Source organism: Camarhynchus parvulus, chromosome 6, assembly GCF_901933205.1.
Source record: "Camarhynchus parvulus chromosome 6, STF_HiC, whole genome shotgun sequence".
Taxonomy (NCBI): domain Eukaryota; kingdom Metazoa; phylum Chordata; class Aves; order Passeriformes; family Thraupidae; genus Camarhynchus; species Camarhynchus parvulus.
In genome coordinates, this window is record NC_044576.1 from 7,005,879 (window position 1) to 7,025,999 (window position 20,121).

The 20,121-nt window shown below is 44.7% G+C and overlaps 1 protein-coding gene across 4 annotated transcripts in view; it reads left to right on the top strand.

Annotated features, from left to right (window-relative positions):
- The window catches only part of SLC16A9 (solute carrier family 16 member 9), a 33,323-nt gene that overhangs the window by 506 nt on the left and 12,696 nt on the right, over positions 1–20,121 (top strand). The window contains exons 2-3 of one of the 4 annotated variants that reach the window (XM_030951689.1): positions 11,691–11,809; positions 18,693–18,748. The gene's annotated coding sequence lies outside the window, so the exon portion shown is untranslated. The other 3 variants (XM_030951688.1, XM_030951691.1, XM_030951690.1) reach the window with 3 other exon arrangements.

Below are 20,121 nucleotides of genomic sequence, written 5' to 3' on the forward strand. Positions count from 1 at the left end.
TTGGAAGGTCTGAGATGGGAACCTTGAGGCTTTTGAGCCTCAGGGCTGTTGATGAGAGTCATCTGTGTAACAAATTCTGTGTATCAGTGAAAATGCTCTACACCATGTCCTGTAGTTTTATTCTCTTAAGCCTTGAACATAGCCTGGTGTGTGAATTTAATGAACCCAGAGCAGTGATCTGTGGGAGTCTTCAGGTATCTGTGGTGTGGCCATCTGGCATTTTTGGGGCTGAATTTAAGTGTACACTGCTCCTTTCCCCTCAGTCCCTGTAGGCACACTGCCTTCCCTCCTGTCACTGAGGGCCCCCTCGAGCTGGTGTGAAAAGCAGTGTGGTGAGCTGGGCTCTTGCCATGCTGCATCTGAGTGCTTTTTGACAGTGTTGAATGAAGCAGAGTGTAAAATTCACTGCTTTTCTAGTGAATTTTAACGCTATTTTGTCTGTCAACAGCAAATACTAAATGTAGAAGAGGTCAAGAATAAATACTTCTATCTTTCCTCCTTGAGATGGGAATTTAAGATCTGCTGTGACTTTTTTTTTCCACATTTCCTAAAAATCAACCTGATTTTTCCTGTAGCTGTTCAACACTGCTACCTGCTTCAGCTTATTTTCTAGCAGGGGAAAGAATTAAGGCTAATAATGAAGCAGTTTTCAGTTCAGCTGGGATTGGTACCTGGCTTTCTTTGAAATATGCAGATTGCTCATCTGCATCACCAAATTAGGCAAATTGTTTTGGATCACTTGTATGTGAATTTTTGCTGTTGTTTTGATATGAAAAACATCGGATGGTTTGGAAAGATACAAAACCTATTGGAGAGTGTCCAAGAGAGGGATGTGGAGGTGGTCCCAGAGGGGAAGCTGTGCCAGGAGCAGGGCTCACATTGCTTGGTCAGTTCAGCCTGGAGAGGAGGAGGCTGAGGGGAGAGCTCACTGCAGTCACAACTTCCCCCTGAGGGTCAGAGGAGGGGCAGGGAGTGGCCTGGAGTTGTGTCAGGGCAGGTTTAGGCTGGATATCCGGAGAAGGTTCTTCCCCAGAGGGTGGTCGGGCACTGAACAGGCTCCTGAGCGCAGTGGTCACGGCCCCAAGGCTGACAGAGCTCAAGGAGCATTTGGACAACGCTCTTGGGCACAGGGGGTGGTTTCTGGGGTGCAGGGCTTGGAGTTGGATTTGATGATGCTTGTAGGTCCCTTCCAACTCAGAATATCGTGTGATTCTAACTTTTTTTTTTAAATAACTTCCCCCTGGGTGTTGTTCCCCTTTCAGGGTAGCTGCCTGCCCTGGGGTGGTGGCACCAGGCTCAGGTACCCCCCAGGTACCCTCGGGGCCTCCTGGGCCCTTGGGTGGATCCCAGGCTGTGGGATCTGGGGGGAGCTGTGTCATGGGGCCCTCCTCCATCCACCCTGGGAGCTGAGTGGGGATAAGTGGAAGCTGGAGCAGACTTGGCAAAAGAGAAATTAAATTTCCTGAGTATGATGAAATCCCTAGCTGCAGTGGTATAGATTTGCAAAATCTGTATTTCCACAGAAACTGTAGCTAGAAATGAGTTTCTGTGGATGAATGATTAAAGCGATTAAGGCATTTAAACTTAATGTATTTTGTGTTGCTTTTGGTCATCAAGACATAGTTCTGCATAATTTTTAAATTGTTTAGTCACCTTTCCTGCACACAGATATTTATACAGCAGACTTAGAAACCAGTAAGATTCCTAAGTTTTATTTAAATTATTTTCCTGGGTTTTCTGTCCTAAACAAGTGTTAGCTGTGACAACATACCAATGAATTGAACCTGTTAAAAATTACTGCATTCCTCACACTATTAAGGCACTCTAGGATTAGTCTGGCTGTTGTCTTGAGTATTCATTAAATACATTTTTTATGCTGTTAGTTTCTGAAGGTAATTGAGGGGTTTCAAGTTAACTCTTTTATATTTTAAAAAGACATTCAATTTATTTTCAAAAATTTTGTCTGGACTAAAGTATCCCATGCTATTACATATATATATATTGACACTATGCAATTGAAATTAATGCCTGAATTCAGAGGGGAACCTTTTTAGATTAAACATTCCAATAACTTCCCAGAGATACTCCCAGGAATGCTGTGCATTTGTTCTAGCAGCCTCCCTGATTTAAGGGACAATTTATTGCAAGAAGAGTTTGTGTGAATCAAGATTGCACCAGAAAGCTTTGGCTTCTTTTTTTATGCTGTATTTTAGGAATCCACCTAACTGAAATGGTGGCTCTTTGCATTAAAATTTATGCTAACTATAATTCTAGCTCAAATCTTACCTATATTCATGGGAACACAGTCTCTTGACAGCAATAACCTTGCTAAGCTTGTCTGGAGCATAATCTTATTTTTTTCCTAGGGATTTTTTTCCCCTAGGGAAGTCTACATGCATGTGCAAATGGGCTTAGAAATGCCAATAATGTCCTACCAGTTAGTTCAAATAATGAAATGGATCATTATGGCATACATGAAGACAGTTGGTGTGCACCAGAGGGATAACAAGGGTGAGGAGAACACCCAGTGGCACAATACCTGTCTTTGCATGGCCTAGAGTGAGGGGGAAGCTCAGCTTGTTTTCTAACAGAAAATGAGCCAGATCACAGAACTTTTGCTGCAGTTAAAGAGCTTGGGGTTTTCCAAATACTTTCACTTTACTCAGTCATTACAAAACTCTCATCCTGATTCTGAAGCTATTTCTCAGTTTCGTGTTTCTGTTAATCATAAAAAGGTTTCTGTTATCCCAGGTTACCTTTTGGAAGGCAACTTTGGAGGAAACCAGTTTCTTCCCCCCAAAGTGCTAATGTTTAACTGATTAGAGTCAGGGCGCCTCATGATAGTGAAATGTTTGCTCAAGATTTGATAAAGATTTACAAGGTCAAGCCATTAAATGTTGAATAAACTACACAGTTAGAACTGGTTGTGACTGAGATAATCTTTCAGGCTACAGAATTCACATCTTGAACAGTTTATACTGTCATGAAAATATATTTAATCCTCTTGCCTTCATTATTTAATTTGGGTGTTTCATTGGGGTGGTTGGGGGATTTTTTGGTGGGTTTTGGTTGTTTGGGGGATTTTTGCTAACATGCTGCCAGTTTTATTTTCTTACTACTTGCTTATCTTACAAACCTTGTTCTTTGGTCCCTATGGCATTTTAGCTATGTTGTAAAACCTTTCCTTTGCCAGTGCAGAACTATATTTTACAGTTTTAATTTTAATGGTACAAACATCCTGTATTTTACAGACGATAATGAACTTGAGACAGTTCTACTGTCATCTGCTGCTGACAGTACAACTTCCATACTCGCAGATACTTTTCAGCTATTTCCTTTCTTCCAAATTCCTGGTTTAAAACCTGTTCTGAAAAAAGAAAAAAAAACAAAATGCTTGTAATGTTTTTATTTTTTAACAGCACTGCCACTTGCATTTATGAATTGTCACCTGATCTTAATTAAAATTTATTATTGCAAGTAATCTGTTATGATGTGATTCAGCAAACATCAGTCAACCTTTGGTGAGTTTTCCAAAAACACTTGGATTTGTTGAGGACTGAAATTGGCACTTACCTATATATTGTGGGTCAGCTGTTGTTCTTGTTCTCATGGATGAAATATCTACAGTGAAGTTGTTTTGGACTTAGAAGGGCAGAAATGAGGACTGAGTTTGGCTTCAAATTCCAAATGGATGAGTGGGCTGTGAAATTAGCTATGGCATCTACACCTTTTTGAAAATGTCACAGTGGTTTCTAAAGTGAATGCCTCCTCCAAGCCTCAGATCTGAGAGTTCAGTGAAAGGCACAGCAGCCTTATTCCCACAGGGGCAGAAGGAGCCAGGGAACTGTTTTCCTGGCAGTTAATGCCCTCATATTTAAGTTGCTCACATGGCGCTCAGGCTGCACTTTCTTCTTCCACAACAAATCCCCAAAAATAGAACAGTCACTGAAAGCCTGACACTTGCTACAGCTTTGTAATCCAAGTTGGCCTAAGGCTGAGGTGGGGGAAGTCTCAACAAAGAGCAAGGGCTCAGCAAAGACTTTGTTTGTTTTTCCCCTCCCAAGCTCTGCTCAGAGGCAGGGCTCCTGGCTGCTCCTCTCCTGTTTCCAGAGCAGTTACATAATTACTGCACGGTTTCAAAGATAGGTTAGCGGAAGCCATTAAGGATGTTTTCCGTCTCTGGACTGTAGAAACTTAAGGTGGTTTGTCAACCTGAAGAAGAAAACTTCCCTTGGAGGAAAATAATTGTCTTCTGCAAATGCAGCTTTAATTCACTGTTGACATTTTCAAATTTGCAATTCATCACTTTAAATCTGTTTTACTTCAACTCTGTTAACTGGGGTACATCTCCTCTAAGATTATTCTCCTTAGTGGTGGATATATAAAATAATATTTAAGGAAAAAACATTTCTGCAACTTGAAGCAATGGCATTTCCTATGAAACCTTAACTGATGTTTAGGATGCCATCTTACTGCATATGAAGTCTGTACCAGTTGGATTCTTGGTCAAATTCTAGTGACTTCCTTTAGTGACCATATGGGGAGGTGGGAGAGGAGAAAACAACAGTAAGAAAATGGAAGAGGAAATTCAAGTGTCAGTTTACACAAGTATTAACTGTATAGGGATGCTTTGTGTGTAAAAAATAAATTGCAAGCCTGTGTAGAGATATTTAAAATAAACTTTCTCCAGTGTTTCAACTGTTTATGAAATGTGCAGGTAAGTATCGTCAAGTAAGGAAGGTTTTTGGATTTTTTTGTTAAATGAACACTGTTTTCTTTGCCTCAAAGACTCACAGATCATTTTAATATCCTTGCAGATCCTAATCCTCATTTGAGGGACTTTCCATTACGTAAAAGTAATGCCCATGAGTCAGTGAGGGAATAACCTTTCTCTGGGGCAGGCTCATCCCTAAGAGAAGAATCTGAAAAGCTCAGTCCAAGCCCTGCCTTAACCCTCCAAAAATCCCACCCCATTGCCGAGCCTTGGCCTTTGGTCTCGTATCACTCTCTGACTTGTGCAATCCCACAGTTCAAGGCAGGACTCCTTCCTTTCAGGAAGCACCCTGAATTCCTGCTGAGAGTGGTCAGTATTTGTCTTTAATACATGAGTCAGCTTGGAGAAGAAACCAAACCAAGCAGCTATAACAACAGTAGCTTCTCCAAAGCCTTGTGAATCCAAGGACAAGGCTTTACTCTCTACATTGGATGTGGTAAGTGGGCTAATTGCTAACCAAAAAGCAAAAGTTTTTGAGGTTCAGCTGTTGTAAGGGGCAAGAGGATCAAAGCAGCCCCTAGCTAGAAACTGTCCAAATGAGTTTAGACTGGACATTAACATGCTACAAAATTTCTAAAGCAGACCTGTCTGTGCATATTAGAGTGAGCCACTTGCAAGTTCTCCAGTGACACTGTCTGAATGCCATCTAAATCAGTCACTTGGGGCTCTGTTTATGTGTGAGAGAGCACTGGGTTTTTTAAGACTGAAGTCACTGGGCTGGTGGTTCAGCCTCTCTCTCCTGCTCTTGCTGTCATGGGGTGTTTTTTAGCCTGGACAAAAGGAGGCTCAGGGAAGATCTCATTGCTCTGAACTTCCTGAAAGGAGGTTGTAGCCAGGTGGGAGTCAGCCTCTTATCCCAGGCAACCAGCAATAGGATGAGTGAACATAAACTCAAGCTGTGCCAGGGCAGATCCAGGTTCAGTATCAGGAGGAATTCCTACACTGAAAGGATGGTTAAGCATTGGAACCCTGGGCTGACCAGGGATGTGTTACGGCTGCCATCCATGGAAGTGCTCAAAAAACACCTGGATGTGGCACTTAGTGCTGTGGTTTAGTTGACGTGGTGGTGTTTGGTCAAAGCTTGGACTCAGCTGTGGAAGTCTTTTCCAACCTTTATGATTTCATGGTTCCAAGGTGGGATTGCATGGACTGAAACACACTGGTAGGAATTTGCCATTTGCTGTCTTGCTTGGATATGTGATGCACAGACCTTTTCATCCACTGTTTCTGAGCCCAGGAATTCTGTGGGTTAAAGGAAACCGGTGCACAATAGATGCACTTTGCAGAAGAGGAGTGTTCTCCTTGCCTTATACATGTTTTTAGCCTGTTGTACTGGGAAGTGTTACGAGCATCCCTTGTGAAATAAGGATAACACCAACTGTCCAAGGCTCAAATGCTGCTGCAAAGAAACTCTTTCTGCCTTGTTCAAATGTTGAATCAATGTTTCTGAATATTGACAGCAGTTGTGAAGAGCTGTTCATGCTAATGGTCATGAGCTGTTGATGCTAATGACCATGGTGCTCCTGCATGATTCTAGCTCTGCTAGCGGGATACACCAGATGCCTGATTTGTCCTCTGCAAGACTGTTAAAATGTCATGGCCATGTTGGGTAAGGAGTGTTATTTGTGACAAGTTTCTGGAGTCTTCCTCAAATAGGGAAAAAGCCACAGAGAGTTGCAATCAAAAGTAAATCCTGATGCTCACAAAATGGTAGAGGAGCTGTGCACGGCCTTGTGCATGACCTGCTGTGTGGAAATGTGGCATTAGAAGTGTCACGTGAGAATAAGGAACCTTCCTTGTCCTGTTTTCAGGTCGGGGATGTAACACACATTTACCTACTGAACATTTGGGTTTCTGATTTTCCTAGTTTTTCCATTACTTGTTGTAATGATTATTGGACAAGCTGGAATACTTCATTTTGAAGTAGACTGCAAGGGTTTTGAGGATAGATCTTGTTACGTAAGGCAGTTGATGGAGGCTTATGTCAGAGTTGAACCCCCTCTAGGTTCAGCTATTACCCTGAGGTTTGGAACCATCCCAAATGCTGACCCTGCACAATTCTGCCTCTGGATCAGCACAGGAGCACAGCATTGACACTTGGGCTGCAAACCTGCTGTAAAACAGCATTCTGAGCCTTTTTTCTGGCAATCTTTGCTGTAAGATCTTCAAGTAGCAGAGCCCAAAATCCAAAGAAAGTTTAACATAGGTACAGTTAAACATTTATGTCTGGTTTACAGTAAAGTTACAGAGGAGTTCCCAAGTTATTTCAGTGAAGACATGTGGTTTTTTTTTATGTTTGTACTTTTTTGGTAAGGAAGCTCCAATAACCAGTAAACAGACAATGGTTTCCAGTTCTCTTCACAGTCACTGGGGAGATGATTCACATGAACTTGGAGAGAGTATCACATTGCAGTGGCAGGACACACTGGATATGTTTACATTGTAGTTGTCAGATCAAGCAGGTTTTCAGCTAATTTATTGATTGTAAGTTGTCCAAGCTCTTTGCAAATGCAGTGAGTTTCCCAGACCTTGGGATGGAGGGTCCAGCACTGCACAGTGTTTATGCTGCAGAATAAAAGGATTGACAGCTCAGAAGCAGAGCAAGCATTAACAAGGGGAGGACAGGAATAAGCAGGAAACCATGGTATGGAAGCCAAGATTTCTGAGTGGCAGAACAATGCCCCACACCTGCCCAGCACAGGCTGTTTCCTGCATTGTCACATGTGAGCCACTGCAGAGGCTCAAGGAACGTGTCTGCACAGCAAACCATGGTAAGTAAAAGAGCTGAGCCTGAAAGCTGCAGCCCCTTGGTGAGCTTGCTTCTCTTCTTGAGAGCTTAGATGGCAAAAGTGTGCTGCCAGCAGCAGGAGATAAGCTTTTCTTGATTAATGCTTCTCTTTGGATGCAGAAACTCACAAACTATTTTGTTGGGAATTGGTTATGATTGAGTGCTATTGTGGGCCTGGGTGTGGATGCAAATCTTGTCTGTCATTGCTGAGTAACTCTGCTTGTGTCTGCACTAAATGCAGACTAAGGGTGTTTACAGTGGACAAATCTATATTTAGATAAGCCCTGGGTGTCAGCTTGACATAAACTTAAAATAACCTTCTCCCGTTGTGGGATCTTGCTTTCCCTTTGGTCTCTGCACTCACCAAGTTTGTCTTGGCAGTCAAAATTAAAGGATGTGGGGTTTTGGGTGGCTTTTTACAGACATTTGGAGTGATTAATTGTGAACTATTTCAACATGTTCTATATTGCCAACAGAAAAATGGAGAGTAATTTGGGAACCTGGTCTCAGCCTATGAAGACCCAACACTAGGCTAAGGGCAGCATTAGAAACATTGCTACATCTGAAGTGGCAGGACTGCATTATACAGAAAAAACCTGACAGCATTTGCATTGAAAGGAGATAGCAATGAAATGAGTTTAGGTTTCTGGCTGTTTCATGCTGCTGCTATTATCCTCTCCATTTAATTGACAGAAAATGAACGCCTTCCTTGATACTTTAATCTGGTTAAATAAGAGAGGGAAAAGCTAACTCAGGTCTATTAAATGAACTTAGTACTCGAGCAAGATGAAAAGAGCATGTCTGTACTCTGCAGAGTGTCACAGAAATGCATTGTGCTGCTTCCTGCCCTGGTAAATGTGTGCCATTAAACTTCAGTACCCTCTGTTGGCAAGAGTAGATGAATTTTCCACAGGGAATAAGCAAACACTGCTTCTGAGGAGCCATCTCGAGGTTTGATGCTCTGCCTGGTGACCACCTCAACAGAAATACCTGCCTTTGACTTGTTGAGGTTGCAGATGTGGGCCAAACAGATGACTTCAGCTCCGGAGCAAAAAGATGGCAAAGTCTTTTTTGTATAGCCTTTGCAGAGACTAAAAGCTGCCCATGGGGGTAGAACTGACGATTTCTGGAGCATCTGACTGTCACAGCAGTGAATGGTTTGAGTCCCACTGGAGCAGCAGCAGTGTGTGATGTTGGTAACAACCCCCTCCTTGTCATGTGCCAACAGGGAGAGCCTGCAGATAATTCTGTGTAAAGCAAACGGGTTATTATTTTCCTCTAGAGTGTTCTTTAACGCCTTTCAGCCACCTCACCGTACCCTCTGCCACAGCTCTGATTGCTGCAGCCTTCACTGGAGTTTGGGACATTTGGGATTTGCCTTGTTCATGATCACAATGCTTTTCAGCAGTGCTAAGGACCAGTTCTCTATTTTCTGTCCATCTACTGCTGAAAGTGAAAATATGTTTAACCGTTTTGGATCATATTCTTCCATAGAGGTGATTATTCTAGCCCATTAAACCATGAAGCTAATACAAAATAGAACTCAGAAAAGATTTGATATTCCAGATTAAGAACAAAAATGCAGAGATAGCATAAACCAGTCTTGCCTCCCTCTAGTTAAACAAGCCCTTTATGTGCTCTAAATACAATAGCTCAGAAAGGAGTGTGATGGGTGCAAAGGATAAGTTACTGGGTTGTTTTCTGAAAAAGTGATTTATTTATGTATTGTGATTTCTGTAATATGCTGGTATTTTCACTGTCATCTGGTTCTCTAATGTAACCATACATACTCATATATACAACATTTGCTGCTGTAAGAGACAGCTCTGACTTTTGCCTTTCTCTGTAAGGAATCTTCTGATCTCTAAAGAAGATGGAATCTTTTCCTAAACCAGTGAGTTCTTTCTTGAACACTCCCGGTATGATAATGCACCACCCTAAATGGGGATTAGCTTTACTGTGAGGGGCTTATAACAGGATCAGGAAAGGGAAGTTGGGGTTGAACTTTGTATCTCAGTAGAAATAGCATTTGTGGTTTGTACTGGCATTGATCTTTGTGAATTTATGGCAAACCTGAAGGTCATGAGGGACCTATGCCATAATAAAAATATCCTGCTAGATATTTCCTGGAAGAAAATAGAACTGATAAATCCCTTTGCTTAGAGATACAGAGCTAATTTTATTTCCATTTTACACTCTGAGCAGATGTGATTCATGCTGTCAGCACTTACTTGTCATTACATGGTGCACTTTTAGTTAAAGTGTATGTGATTTTTAAAATAGCTTTAAAATAATGTGATTTTCCCTAATGTTCTAAATGTGGAAAACTTCATTATTTGCCAAACCCAAATAGTTCCTTTATCAATTTAGGGAATGCAAATATATGCAACAGATTTAGAAGATTATGTTGCATAAAAATTGTCACAGTTCTCTAGTTTGTTATAAAGAACTTTTACTAAGAAACTGTACCCCAGACATCTTCAAAAAACACTCCTTGTAGCTGCACTGGTTGGTTGTGTTGTGTAGCAAGAGCATTGAAGTGATAAGCAAGTTAAAATTACTTCGATTAAATAGATTTTCCCTCTTTTGGTAATACACTCATGAGGATGTACTGGTGATGTCCTCATTGCCTACATGGGTAGTGTAAGAACCTAAAAAGCTCTTCACCCATTCAGTCATGTAAAAGTAAAGAAACAAAAAAGAAATTATAGACTACAGTTTTTTAAAGCTAGATGACTGCTGCTTTTCTTTTGTTACAAGCTTTGCAGGTTTGCATGTGAGGTTTGTTTTGCACATATGTAGACTTGAAGACAACATGGGAAACTGATTTACAAAGCAGCATTTGAATCATAGGATGGTTTGGATTGGAAGGAGCCTTGTAAAGCATCTAGTTCCACCTCCCCTGCTATGGACATGGACACCTTCCACCACACCAGGTTTTTCAGGGCTCCATCCAGACTGGCCTTGAACACTTCCAGGGATGAGGCATTTACAACTTCCCAGGGCAACCTGTGCCAGGGCCTCACCACACTCACAGTAAAGGCTTTTTCCCTATTATCTATTATACACCTCCCCTCTTTCAGTTTTAAGTCATTGCCCCTTGTCTTGTCCCCACATGCTCCTGTACAAAGTTCCTGTCCATCTCTCTTGTGTGCAGCTGAGTGGTTTGTCAGACATGGTTACACTGGGGACACAGTTCATCTGAGCACACTCTTCAGGCCTTGCCCCTGTTAGGGGAGCTCTGCAGAAGACGGGGGTGTGGAAACCTTGGATTTAATGTTATCAGTGGCAGCCAGACTGTGGGAGGGACAATTCTGCCACTATATCTGCATCTTCCCAGACAAAGTAGGCAATATTCTCTGTCAGTGCAGCTGTGATGGCACCAGGGAGCTTTGTGCTGCTTTACTGGCATCTGTGTTCTTTGCAGCTGAAACAGTCTTCTTCCCTTTCACACAAATCTGAGAGAAGGTGTAGTGACCCTGCTTAAAGTGGTCAAATAGCACTTGACAAACCTCATGCTTCTCACCTCTCACATGAAGGGTTAATTTATAACTTCAGAAGCATTGTCTTCTGCGGCTGCTGGAGACAAATGAGTGTCCTTTAGACTCTGTGAGTGCATCAATATTTATTGCGTCTGCTTAAATTAAACTCCAGTCAAACTACTGATTATTCTCCTCACCTTGTTCCCCATTCAATCATTAATGGACATTTTCCACGGGCAAGTTAACGAAACACCTACAGTGGCCTTTGCACATGCTGCCCTTACCCTTTCTCTGCAGACTCTGTCCTCCTACACTGATTGCATAAGGACTGCAGAGATACAAAAGGATGCTCCCCAGCCTGGACCACAGTTTAAAGGACAATAGTTGATCAAATACTTAGAATTAGGTTATGTTTTGAGATTTTCCTCCATTGCAGAATCTGGACCTTCTTTAAAAATCAAACAAGCAAACAAACAAACAAAAAAATCCCAAGCAAAACCCCCCAAACCTGCTGCCTCTTTATCCCGGGTGATAATACTTTTGATCAGATTTAGGGTGTTCAGCACCAGCTACATTCCTTGCTGGATAGGACCCCTTCCAAGATGGCTGTTTGAATACCCTCTAATTTTCCTCTCTGTACCTTCAGGAGCTGCTGCTAGTGCACTGGCTGTGAAGTAGAGAACATTCCTTGATCATCTGTTCACTGCTACAGCTGTGAGTGACCCAGAACAGCACATCCTGCAACCATGGTGTACCAAAAATCAGGTAAAATTTAACTAGGTGCTGCTCTCATCCCTGGTCATGCTACACAAGTACCTTTATCCTTTGGATTCTTAGAGCCCACAGGCTGAGGGGAAAAGTGGCTTATAGAAATTATTCTGTGTTTTATTCAGTTTTCTATTTTAAATGAGGATTTAAGAATTCTGGTGATGTGTGGGATGAAAGGGTGGCTATGAATGGTGCAGCTATGACACTGTTAAAATTCACTGGGCCTTGGAAGGCCATGTAGGAAGGGTTTCTGAAGGGAAGAAATGAGAAGATTAACCAGTGATGTGAAATCTAAGCCAAATGGCAGTTGCCAAAATACTGTAGGCCAAGTGAGCAGAAACCTAGAGTTGAACAGAGCTGCATTGCTTGTTATGAAACCAGGGACAAAGGAGACATGGAGGAGGGACTGTTTCCTCTAACCTTGTTTTTTGTAGCTTGTTTTCCTAGTTCTGTTCCTTGCCAGCAAGGTTGGCCTCTCAAAATTATGATATGCACTTGACTGGCATGTTCACATTAAGAACAGGTTTAATTAAAACAGGGGACTTGTCATCAGGAGGACATCCAGAGAAGTTAGAGTAAAACAATTAGGGTCAATATGCATTCACTTAAAGCGCATAGTTATTCTCAAGTGGGGTTTCTTGTTCAGGTCCAAAGCTGCCTGTGATGTGAACTTGGTTTGGTTTACATCTGACTGGGCTTGCTTCCTCTGCATAAGGATCCAGGGAGTGTCAATGTACTCCTGCCACTGATGTGCCTTAACTCTTTTTCATGTGCCTTAACTATTCTTGTACAGCTAAACCATTATGAACTTGTGAATACATTAGTTTTTTTCAGATGCTCATGACCAATTTTGCTAGAAAGAAGTCTTTAATTTTACAAGATTGTTTTTTAAGCTTCTGTATCAAGCACAGATACTTCTGTATCTGTAATGGGAACTGGAGCTTTAGATGCTCTTGTTTGCAAAAAGGTTTTGTATTGAATTGTAAGAAACAGCACATCTTGGACAGTTAATTCAGAATTGTTGTTTCCCAGCCATCTCTTGTGTGACTATGGGAAGATTTCACTTACCCTTTCAATTTCAGCCTGTGTCCTGAAGCCCAACAAGCAATCAAAGTAAACAGTGGCTGTTTACTGTCTGGGCAGCTGTCTTCAGTCATTTGTTTCAGCAGCTCCAGTGCACATGTTCCCAAAATGCTGTGCTTCCCAAAGAAATCTGTGCAAGCACAAGCTAGCCTAGCTTTTCCTAATACCTGTAGCAGTTACCTGGGGATGGAATTTAAGCCTACTCACCTCTTTTACTTGCCTAATGCATATGCAGAACAGTTCATTCCTTTTGCTTCACAGTAACCTCTTACAGTTCTTGAAGTTCTGTGATGCTCCCCCTGTTCCTTCTCTCTAGGTTAAATGCCATTTATTTCAGTTCTCCTCCCTGGAACAGTTTTCTAGAGCTCTCGGAGTTCCTGTTCTCCTTTCTTCTCCCCCCCCTTTAGTTGGCTGCCCTTTTCGACATGAGATACACAGCACAGCCCAACACCAGCTGGGATGTCTTAGAAGTGAGGCTTGAGTTTATGTCATTCTTCTGTCGGTCCTTCCAGTAGCAAGCATTAATTTTTATATTTACCTGAATACTGTGAGCTGTGGATCAAGACACTTTCAAAGACATTTGAAGTTCACAAGCTTTGTAAATATTGCATGAAGGAGTAAGTCTGGACCGCAGGTCTGAAAAGGAGAATGGTGCCATACCTGCAGGAACTGCAGAGGCTGTGAACATCTGAGGTTGCATCAGAATTTCAGGTCAAGGAATATTTCAGCTCTCAAAATTTCACTCAGCTCTGGGAATGTTTATCTTTCCACCTGCAGTGTGTGGTTACATGAGCTCTAATTGCGTAGAGGTAGCAGCAGAGCTGTCACCCTGAACACGCCCGAGGTAGGGGCTGATACTTGCTGGGTGTTCAGTCAGCTTCTGCGGCAGCCTTTGCAGTCTGGAGGGTGAACACCGCAGGTGGCTGAACTTGCGGACTTGACGACCGCCCTGCCGCCTGTGTGACAGCGCTGGACGTGCCATGCACACGGATCCGGGCCGGGGCTCTCATGAGGCGGCCTCTGAAGGCAGTGGGTGCGCTGATACACGAGTGAGTTGCCTGTCCCCTGAGCTGGCAGGCTGGGGTAGCAGTGCCGCCTGTGCGCTGCCTGCATCGCTGTCCGCAGCGCAAGTTTGCGGCTTTTTGGCACGGCTGGTGGCGGGAGCCAGCGCCCATCGCCGTCCTGCGGCCGCTCCGCCGCCCTGGGGACCCTCGCGGGTGCCCGGGGGAGCCCGGCCTGAGGCTGCCTTGGGGCAGGGAGCGGGGGATGGCGCTGGGATCGCCGTGCCCCGGCGTGCTGACAGTGGGGGCTGCGCTGGGGACGGGCACGCGGCGGGACCCCGCGGTGAGCGCCGCTCCCCCGCCGCTCTCGGGGCTCTGGGCGGCTCCCGCACGGCTCCGCTGGGGACGACCCTCGGCCGGGGACGCGTGTCCGCCTGTGCCGGGCGGGAGCGGGGCGGGGGTCGGCCCGCGGGGCAGGAGCGGGGCCGGGCAGCGTTCGGCGGCGGAGGTGAGCCCGAGCCGAGCGGCCCCGCCTGCCCGGAGGGGCGGGGGGTCGGGGCGGTCCCCCGCGCCGGGGCTGCGGGCGGAGGCGGTGGCGGCCCCCGGCAGCTCCTCCCCGCCCGAGTTGCAACCGGTTCGTGCCGGCCGCGGCCCGCCCGCCGCGCCGCGATGCGGGGCTGCCCCGGCTCCCCGGGGGCGGCTCCGGGCCCCTGCTCCACGGGCCTCCCGCCCGCAGGTAACGCGGCCGGGACCCGCGCTTCGGGCGGGGGGAGAGCGGGGCGGGGGCGGACGGACGGACGGAGCCCCTGCAGGGGCCGCTGCCCCCGGTTCGGCCCGGCCCGGCCCCGCTCTGCGGCGGGAGCTGCCCCGGGGCGGAGGGCGGCAGGGCCAGGCCGGAGGCCCGGGGCGGCTCTGCGCGATCTCCTGGGAGCGGCTTCGGGAAAAGGAGCAGGAGCGGATCGTGCCGCCGACCCGGGGCGAGCGCATCCCTTGCGGTGCCCATCGACGACCACCCCTCGGTGTGGCTGTGGTGCCTCCTGATGCGCCCTGTTGGCGGCTGGTGGGCACTGGGCGGTGTGCGACATCCGCACCTGCCGCGGGCACATGGCAGTGGGTGCCCGTCGCCATCGGTGTTTGTGTGCCCACTGCGGGAGCCCACCGACCTCCGTGTGTGCCCACTGCGGGCGCCCCGTGTCACCCCGGCCGCTGCCCCGGAGCGGGGCACTGTGGCTCGGCCGTGTGTGACATCGGCGCGGCCAGGGCGACCTTCAGTCACCTCCTGGGGCGCTTCAGTCACTGCGCGGGTGAGCGCTTCCCGTCGGGACCGGCCTGCAGCTGGAAGGCGTCAATGTGTAACGCGGGGCTGTGGGCTGGCCCCCGAGGGCGTGGGGAGAGGCGAGGCGAGCAGGGGGCTATAAGAGGCCGTCCATCCCCACGGAGACCCTGGCCAAGGGGCGCGGACGGACCGAGGGAGCAGATGCTGGAGGGAAGCCTCGCAGGTTGTGATGCGTAAGGCGGCGCGCATCGTGCTCTCGTTTTGCAGAGGACGTCTCTGGTAAATCATGTTGGCTGGTGGTTTCTAGCAGCGCCGGCTCACATCTGCCCGCATGGATGCGTGCTAGTGACCGACAGGCACTAAAGTTGTGCTTTCTGGGGGTTTCCATCTGCTCTGGAGCAGTGAGGCTCTGGAAACAGGTAGGACTGGTTCTGCTGAGCTGACAGATTTGTACAAAGCTGACTGGCTTATGTGCTGCCCCACTGATGCTTCTTAATGTAAACTAATTTTGCACTATAGAAACACATTATTTTGTTGTTGGTAAGTTTTGTTCTGGTATTACGTTTTGTTTTAAATTTAACACTTCTGTCATCTGTGAGAAATAGGAGGAAACATTGATATTGACAACTCTCTTATTTAACTAACAGAAGGGCAAGTAGAGAAATGTGACAAATAGGCAGATCTGAATATTGAGAACTAGAAGGGAAATAGATATATGTGTTCAGTGTCACACAGGAAGCTACTTAACTGGTACTTAAAAGACCAGTTAAAGTCTGATGTTGTGGAGGTAGAGATGCATCTTGCAGTGAATTTAACACAATGCTTGTGCTGTAGAGTCAGTACATGTGCAGGTGCTGGAAATGATGAGCGTGTTAAAAGCACCTATGATGCACCAGTCTCCTGCTCTAGGTGTTACTTGCAAGCTAAGGGTAGCAGAAATATCAGATGATAATAGCAACGACTTGCCTGAAAAATAAACAAAAAATTACAAGAAGTCTGATTCAGCTTAATATGAGGGATGATACTTTTCTGGCTGGTACCATCTTGATTTGTAGCAGAGCCTTGCAAGACTTGAGGAGCCCAGTGTTAATCACGCAGTGTGTCTGCTGACATCAGCTCTCTCTACAGCCATGTGCTGCTTGCAGAAAGCAACACATTTCCCTGGGCTCTGGCTGCACAAAGAACAAACTGGAAACAATCACATTGCTACTGTCTTTCTCGAGATTCCCTTTGCCACAGATTAATACAAGTTGCTGTGCTGAGGGCTAATGTTTCAGTGGTGCTCATGTTCTTTTTTTGTGCTCATCTGTCATCTTTAAGCCAAATTCTAAGATTTATAGGAAGGGAGTTCAGTGTTGTGATAATGGTGGCTCAGAGCAAAGCAAATAGTTGCAGCCAGACACTTCTCTCTTTCCACATTGAAACTGCTGTTCAGTTTGTTCTCTAGAGTTTCTTTTTGTTGTGGTTGGTAAAGGCTTTCATCGAGCAGCTCTCTTCCTCTGATTCTTATTCGCAGTGAGTACAACTCACTGAAAAGCTTTTTCTCACCAAATTTCAAGTTACTATTCAATTCTTTATGCTTTGTGTCTCTTTTTCAGTATTTTTAATTTAATTTGGTTTCCTGGAGCCTGAAACAGTATCCCTAGACTTAGTGAACAGAAAGGTTTGTGAAACTGTTCCCACCTGAATTCTGAATCTTAAACAGTTCTTTATCTGTTACCAGGATCACACAAGTCTTCCTGGTTGGTTCTGAGAAAAAAACCACAACTACTGATTCCCCTCACTCCCTTCTGTGTGGGCTTCTGCTTCTTCATTTTTGGTGCCCACATTTATCTTTGCAGTTTGTGTCCTCCTTCTACACAGACAGAAAAGAGTGAAAGGCACTTTGGATCCCTCCCAAGTCGATGCACAGATTTGATGTCCATGCAAATGAAGGTTTAATTCTCACTGTCAGTTCTTTTCTCTGCTACCAAGCTATTACAGTACATCCTTCCCTTTTGGAGAAGCATTAAATAATGTGCCAATGGAAAGTTGATATCCATGGTCCCAGCAGTGGCTTGGTTGTGCAGGACATCTTTAACTACCATAGCAGAGGGCTCTGGGGAACAGGCTCCTCATGCAGCTCTGGCAGCTCCCTGCTCTCTGTGGCCTTGAGCCTTCAGGGGAGTTAGAAAATACCTCAGTTTAGGTATCAGGTACACAGCAGGGTGAGGTGAAGGAATAACCTGCAAAAACAAGAGCAGAAGAAAAGAGAGGAGAAGGGAAGGGAAAGCCAGGTCATCAAAACTGACCCTGGGATTTTATAGACCAATTATACCCCAGAGGATGATTTCTGGGGAAATGATGGGTTTTTGTTTTTTTTTTTACTTTTTACTTGACAGTTGTGGACTGTAAATGGCTTGGAACATTGAGAGAATAGAGATGGTACCTAAAGTTTTGTTATTTAGCTAAAAGATGCAAAAGAGATCTGTGATGCAAAATAGGAGTTGTCAGCATGTAGGAGGTCAGCACTTCTACTGCTGTAAATTGGGTACAGTTTGTTAAATTCAATTATACTCTGCAGTGTTGCAGCAGGTGACAAACTAATCCAGAGGTTTTTAGTCTTTCTATTAGAGGAGACTACGTGATCTAAGTCTACAAAAGCTTTTTTCCTCTCCTGCCCCGTCCTTGCTTCCTTCCCATCAAATGTTTAGAATAACAGAACTGAACTCAAAACTTGTCTTTGTGCTAAATTTTAGGGCACCAATATAATGGAAATCAATGTAACAGCTAAAATGTGTTTGTTTTCTAAAGTTTATTTTTAAACAAATATGAATTGGGGCTATTCACTGTCTACCCCCATTATTGTAAAGTTTTTCTGAAGACTTCCTTGCTTTGTCTCATTGTCTGCTTTTAAAGCTGTTACTTATTTCATTTATTTTTTCCTCTAGGCAGGGACAAAACAAGCCAAGTGAAAATTACTTAATTCACGGACAGATGCATAGGTCAGCTCTTGGGGACTGCATTCAAATAACTCAAATATTTCATGCAGAAATACAGGGATCCCTTTTAGTGTAAAGAGTATTGTTATAGGAAAGTGCCTATGACTTCTGGCCATCCCAGCTGCCACCCTTGCATCTCACAGGATCAAGGGACACTCACCAGGCATTGGAGTGAGTCAGAGCTTACATTTATTAGCTGAAACAAGTAACTTTGTAACACTTGCAACTGGGGATGTTGTATCTTCAAGGACAGTCAGTATATTAAAATTGTAAATCACTCCCAAAGGACCCAGGATGTCAAAATATATTTTACATTAGTAAGCGATGTTTTTGTTATTTGAGGGCTCAAGGCTGCTGTCAAATGTTAATTAATTGCAGGAGATGAGTACTTCTCCACTGAGATAACTTGTTTGCTTCTGAAGTTCCTCTGAGAAGATTTTAAAAAGAAGAAATTTCATGTGAAGCCACCATTTTTTCAGAGTTGTGTTATCTGTCCAGTGATATGTTGGCTGAAGACTTGCTTTGTTCTTTTTCTGCAGGTGGTTGTCACATGAAGGTACATTTATAGGAAGCTGACAGATTTTTGCCATCATCTGTGAGTATCTACCCTCAAAGTAACATTTAAGTGCATTTGTAAACTAGAACTGGCCTTTTTCATGTCTCTATACAATTCCTCAAAATTTTATACTATAGTGTTTTTGTTAAATTTTCCGTGCAAATTCTTAAAAATTGCCCAAGAAAAGGGTGTGAGGATCTCCAATGGGAATTCTGTTATTGTCTGCTTGTTTTCCCCTTTGCTTTCATACGGCAGTAATTTTTTTTTCCATTTCCTCTGGGTTCCTAAGTCAAAAAGGCAGTGCAATGCATTTATTTTTCTGCTTTGCCTCTTGGGAGTCTCCCAGAGCAAAGCTGTTACTGCAGCAGTCTTAATGCTTAAGCTGCAGTGTGGAGATGGTCCTTGAAATATTTCATGAAGAAAACAGGGTAAGATCTTACCTCTTTCTATCTTCCAGGGTGGAGGAAATAAAACTATTGAGAATCACATATCTGATTAGTGGCAGAGCCAGGAGCAGAGCAAGTGTTTTGTATTCATCAAATTTTATTCATCAGATTGCTCCCTGTAGAGAGGGTAGCAAGAGCAAGGTAGCCTGGAAAACCTCCAAATTTGCCAGATTTTAGAAGTATTGATCCCCACATTCACATGCTAGTCTTGAGAAGATGTGAGGGTGGTGGGTTATTTATAGCCATAGATACTCAGGTGATGGGTTGAGCCATGCCCAGGAGCAAGGTGGTGCTTCTGGAGTCCAGGCAGTGAGTGCCAGTTTGGGGAAGGCTGATGTGTACAGAGGGCAGACACTCTAACAGGTTATAGCAGATTTTTGTGTGCATGTTTGCTGCTGTTGTGCCTTGGCATACGAGCCACACCTGTACACAGTCTTAGAGCTGACTTCACTAATATACTCAAAGTGATTTTTGGATGCAGCTCTCTACACATTACTTTGTTGACAGAGCAGAGTACTTCACTGTTACTACTGCCAAAATGTCAGTCTTCCTCTTGATCTGCCCCTCTCAGAGTGCACTATCTGGTGGCAAACACCTTAATAAATGGAAAGATACTGGGCTGAGAGTGGAATTGAGTATAGATTATTTTTGCTCCTTTTTTCATATTCATGGCTTTAACAACAGGCGACCATGGGGCTCTTTTGCTGAACCGTGGCAGATATTGCCTGAAGTTTTCACAAAGCTTATTTAGCACTCAGCAAATGAAATACTTCTCTGCCATGCAGTGCTGGTGTATGTCCAACTCATGATGCTTTAGGTGCTGCTGTTCTGTTATCAGCAGTTCCAATTTCCACTGCAGTGTGCTGCACTGTTTCCTGCAGTGTGGCAGTTCCAGCTCCCACTGCCTGTGTGCTGCAGCTGTTCCCACAGGATGGCTGAACCAGCCCCTGGCTGAACCTGACATCT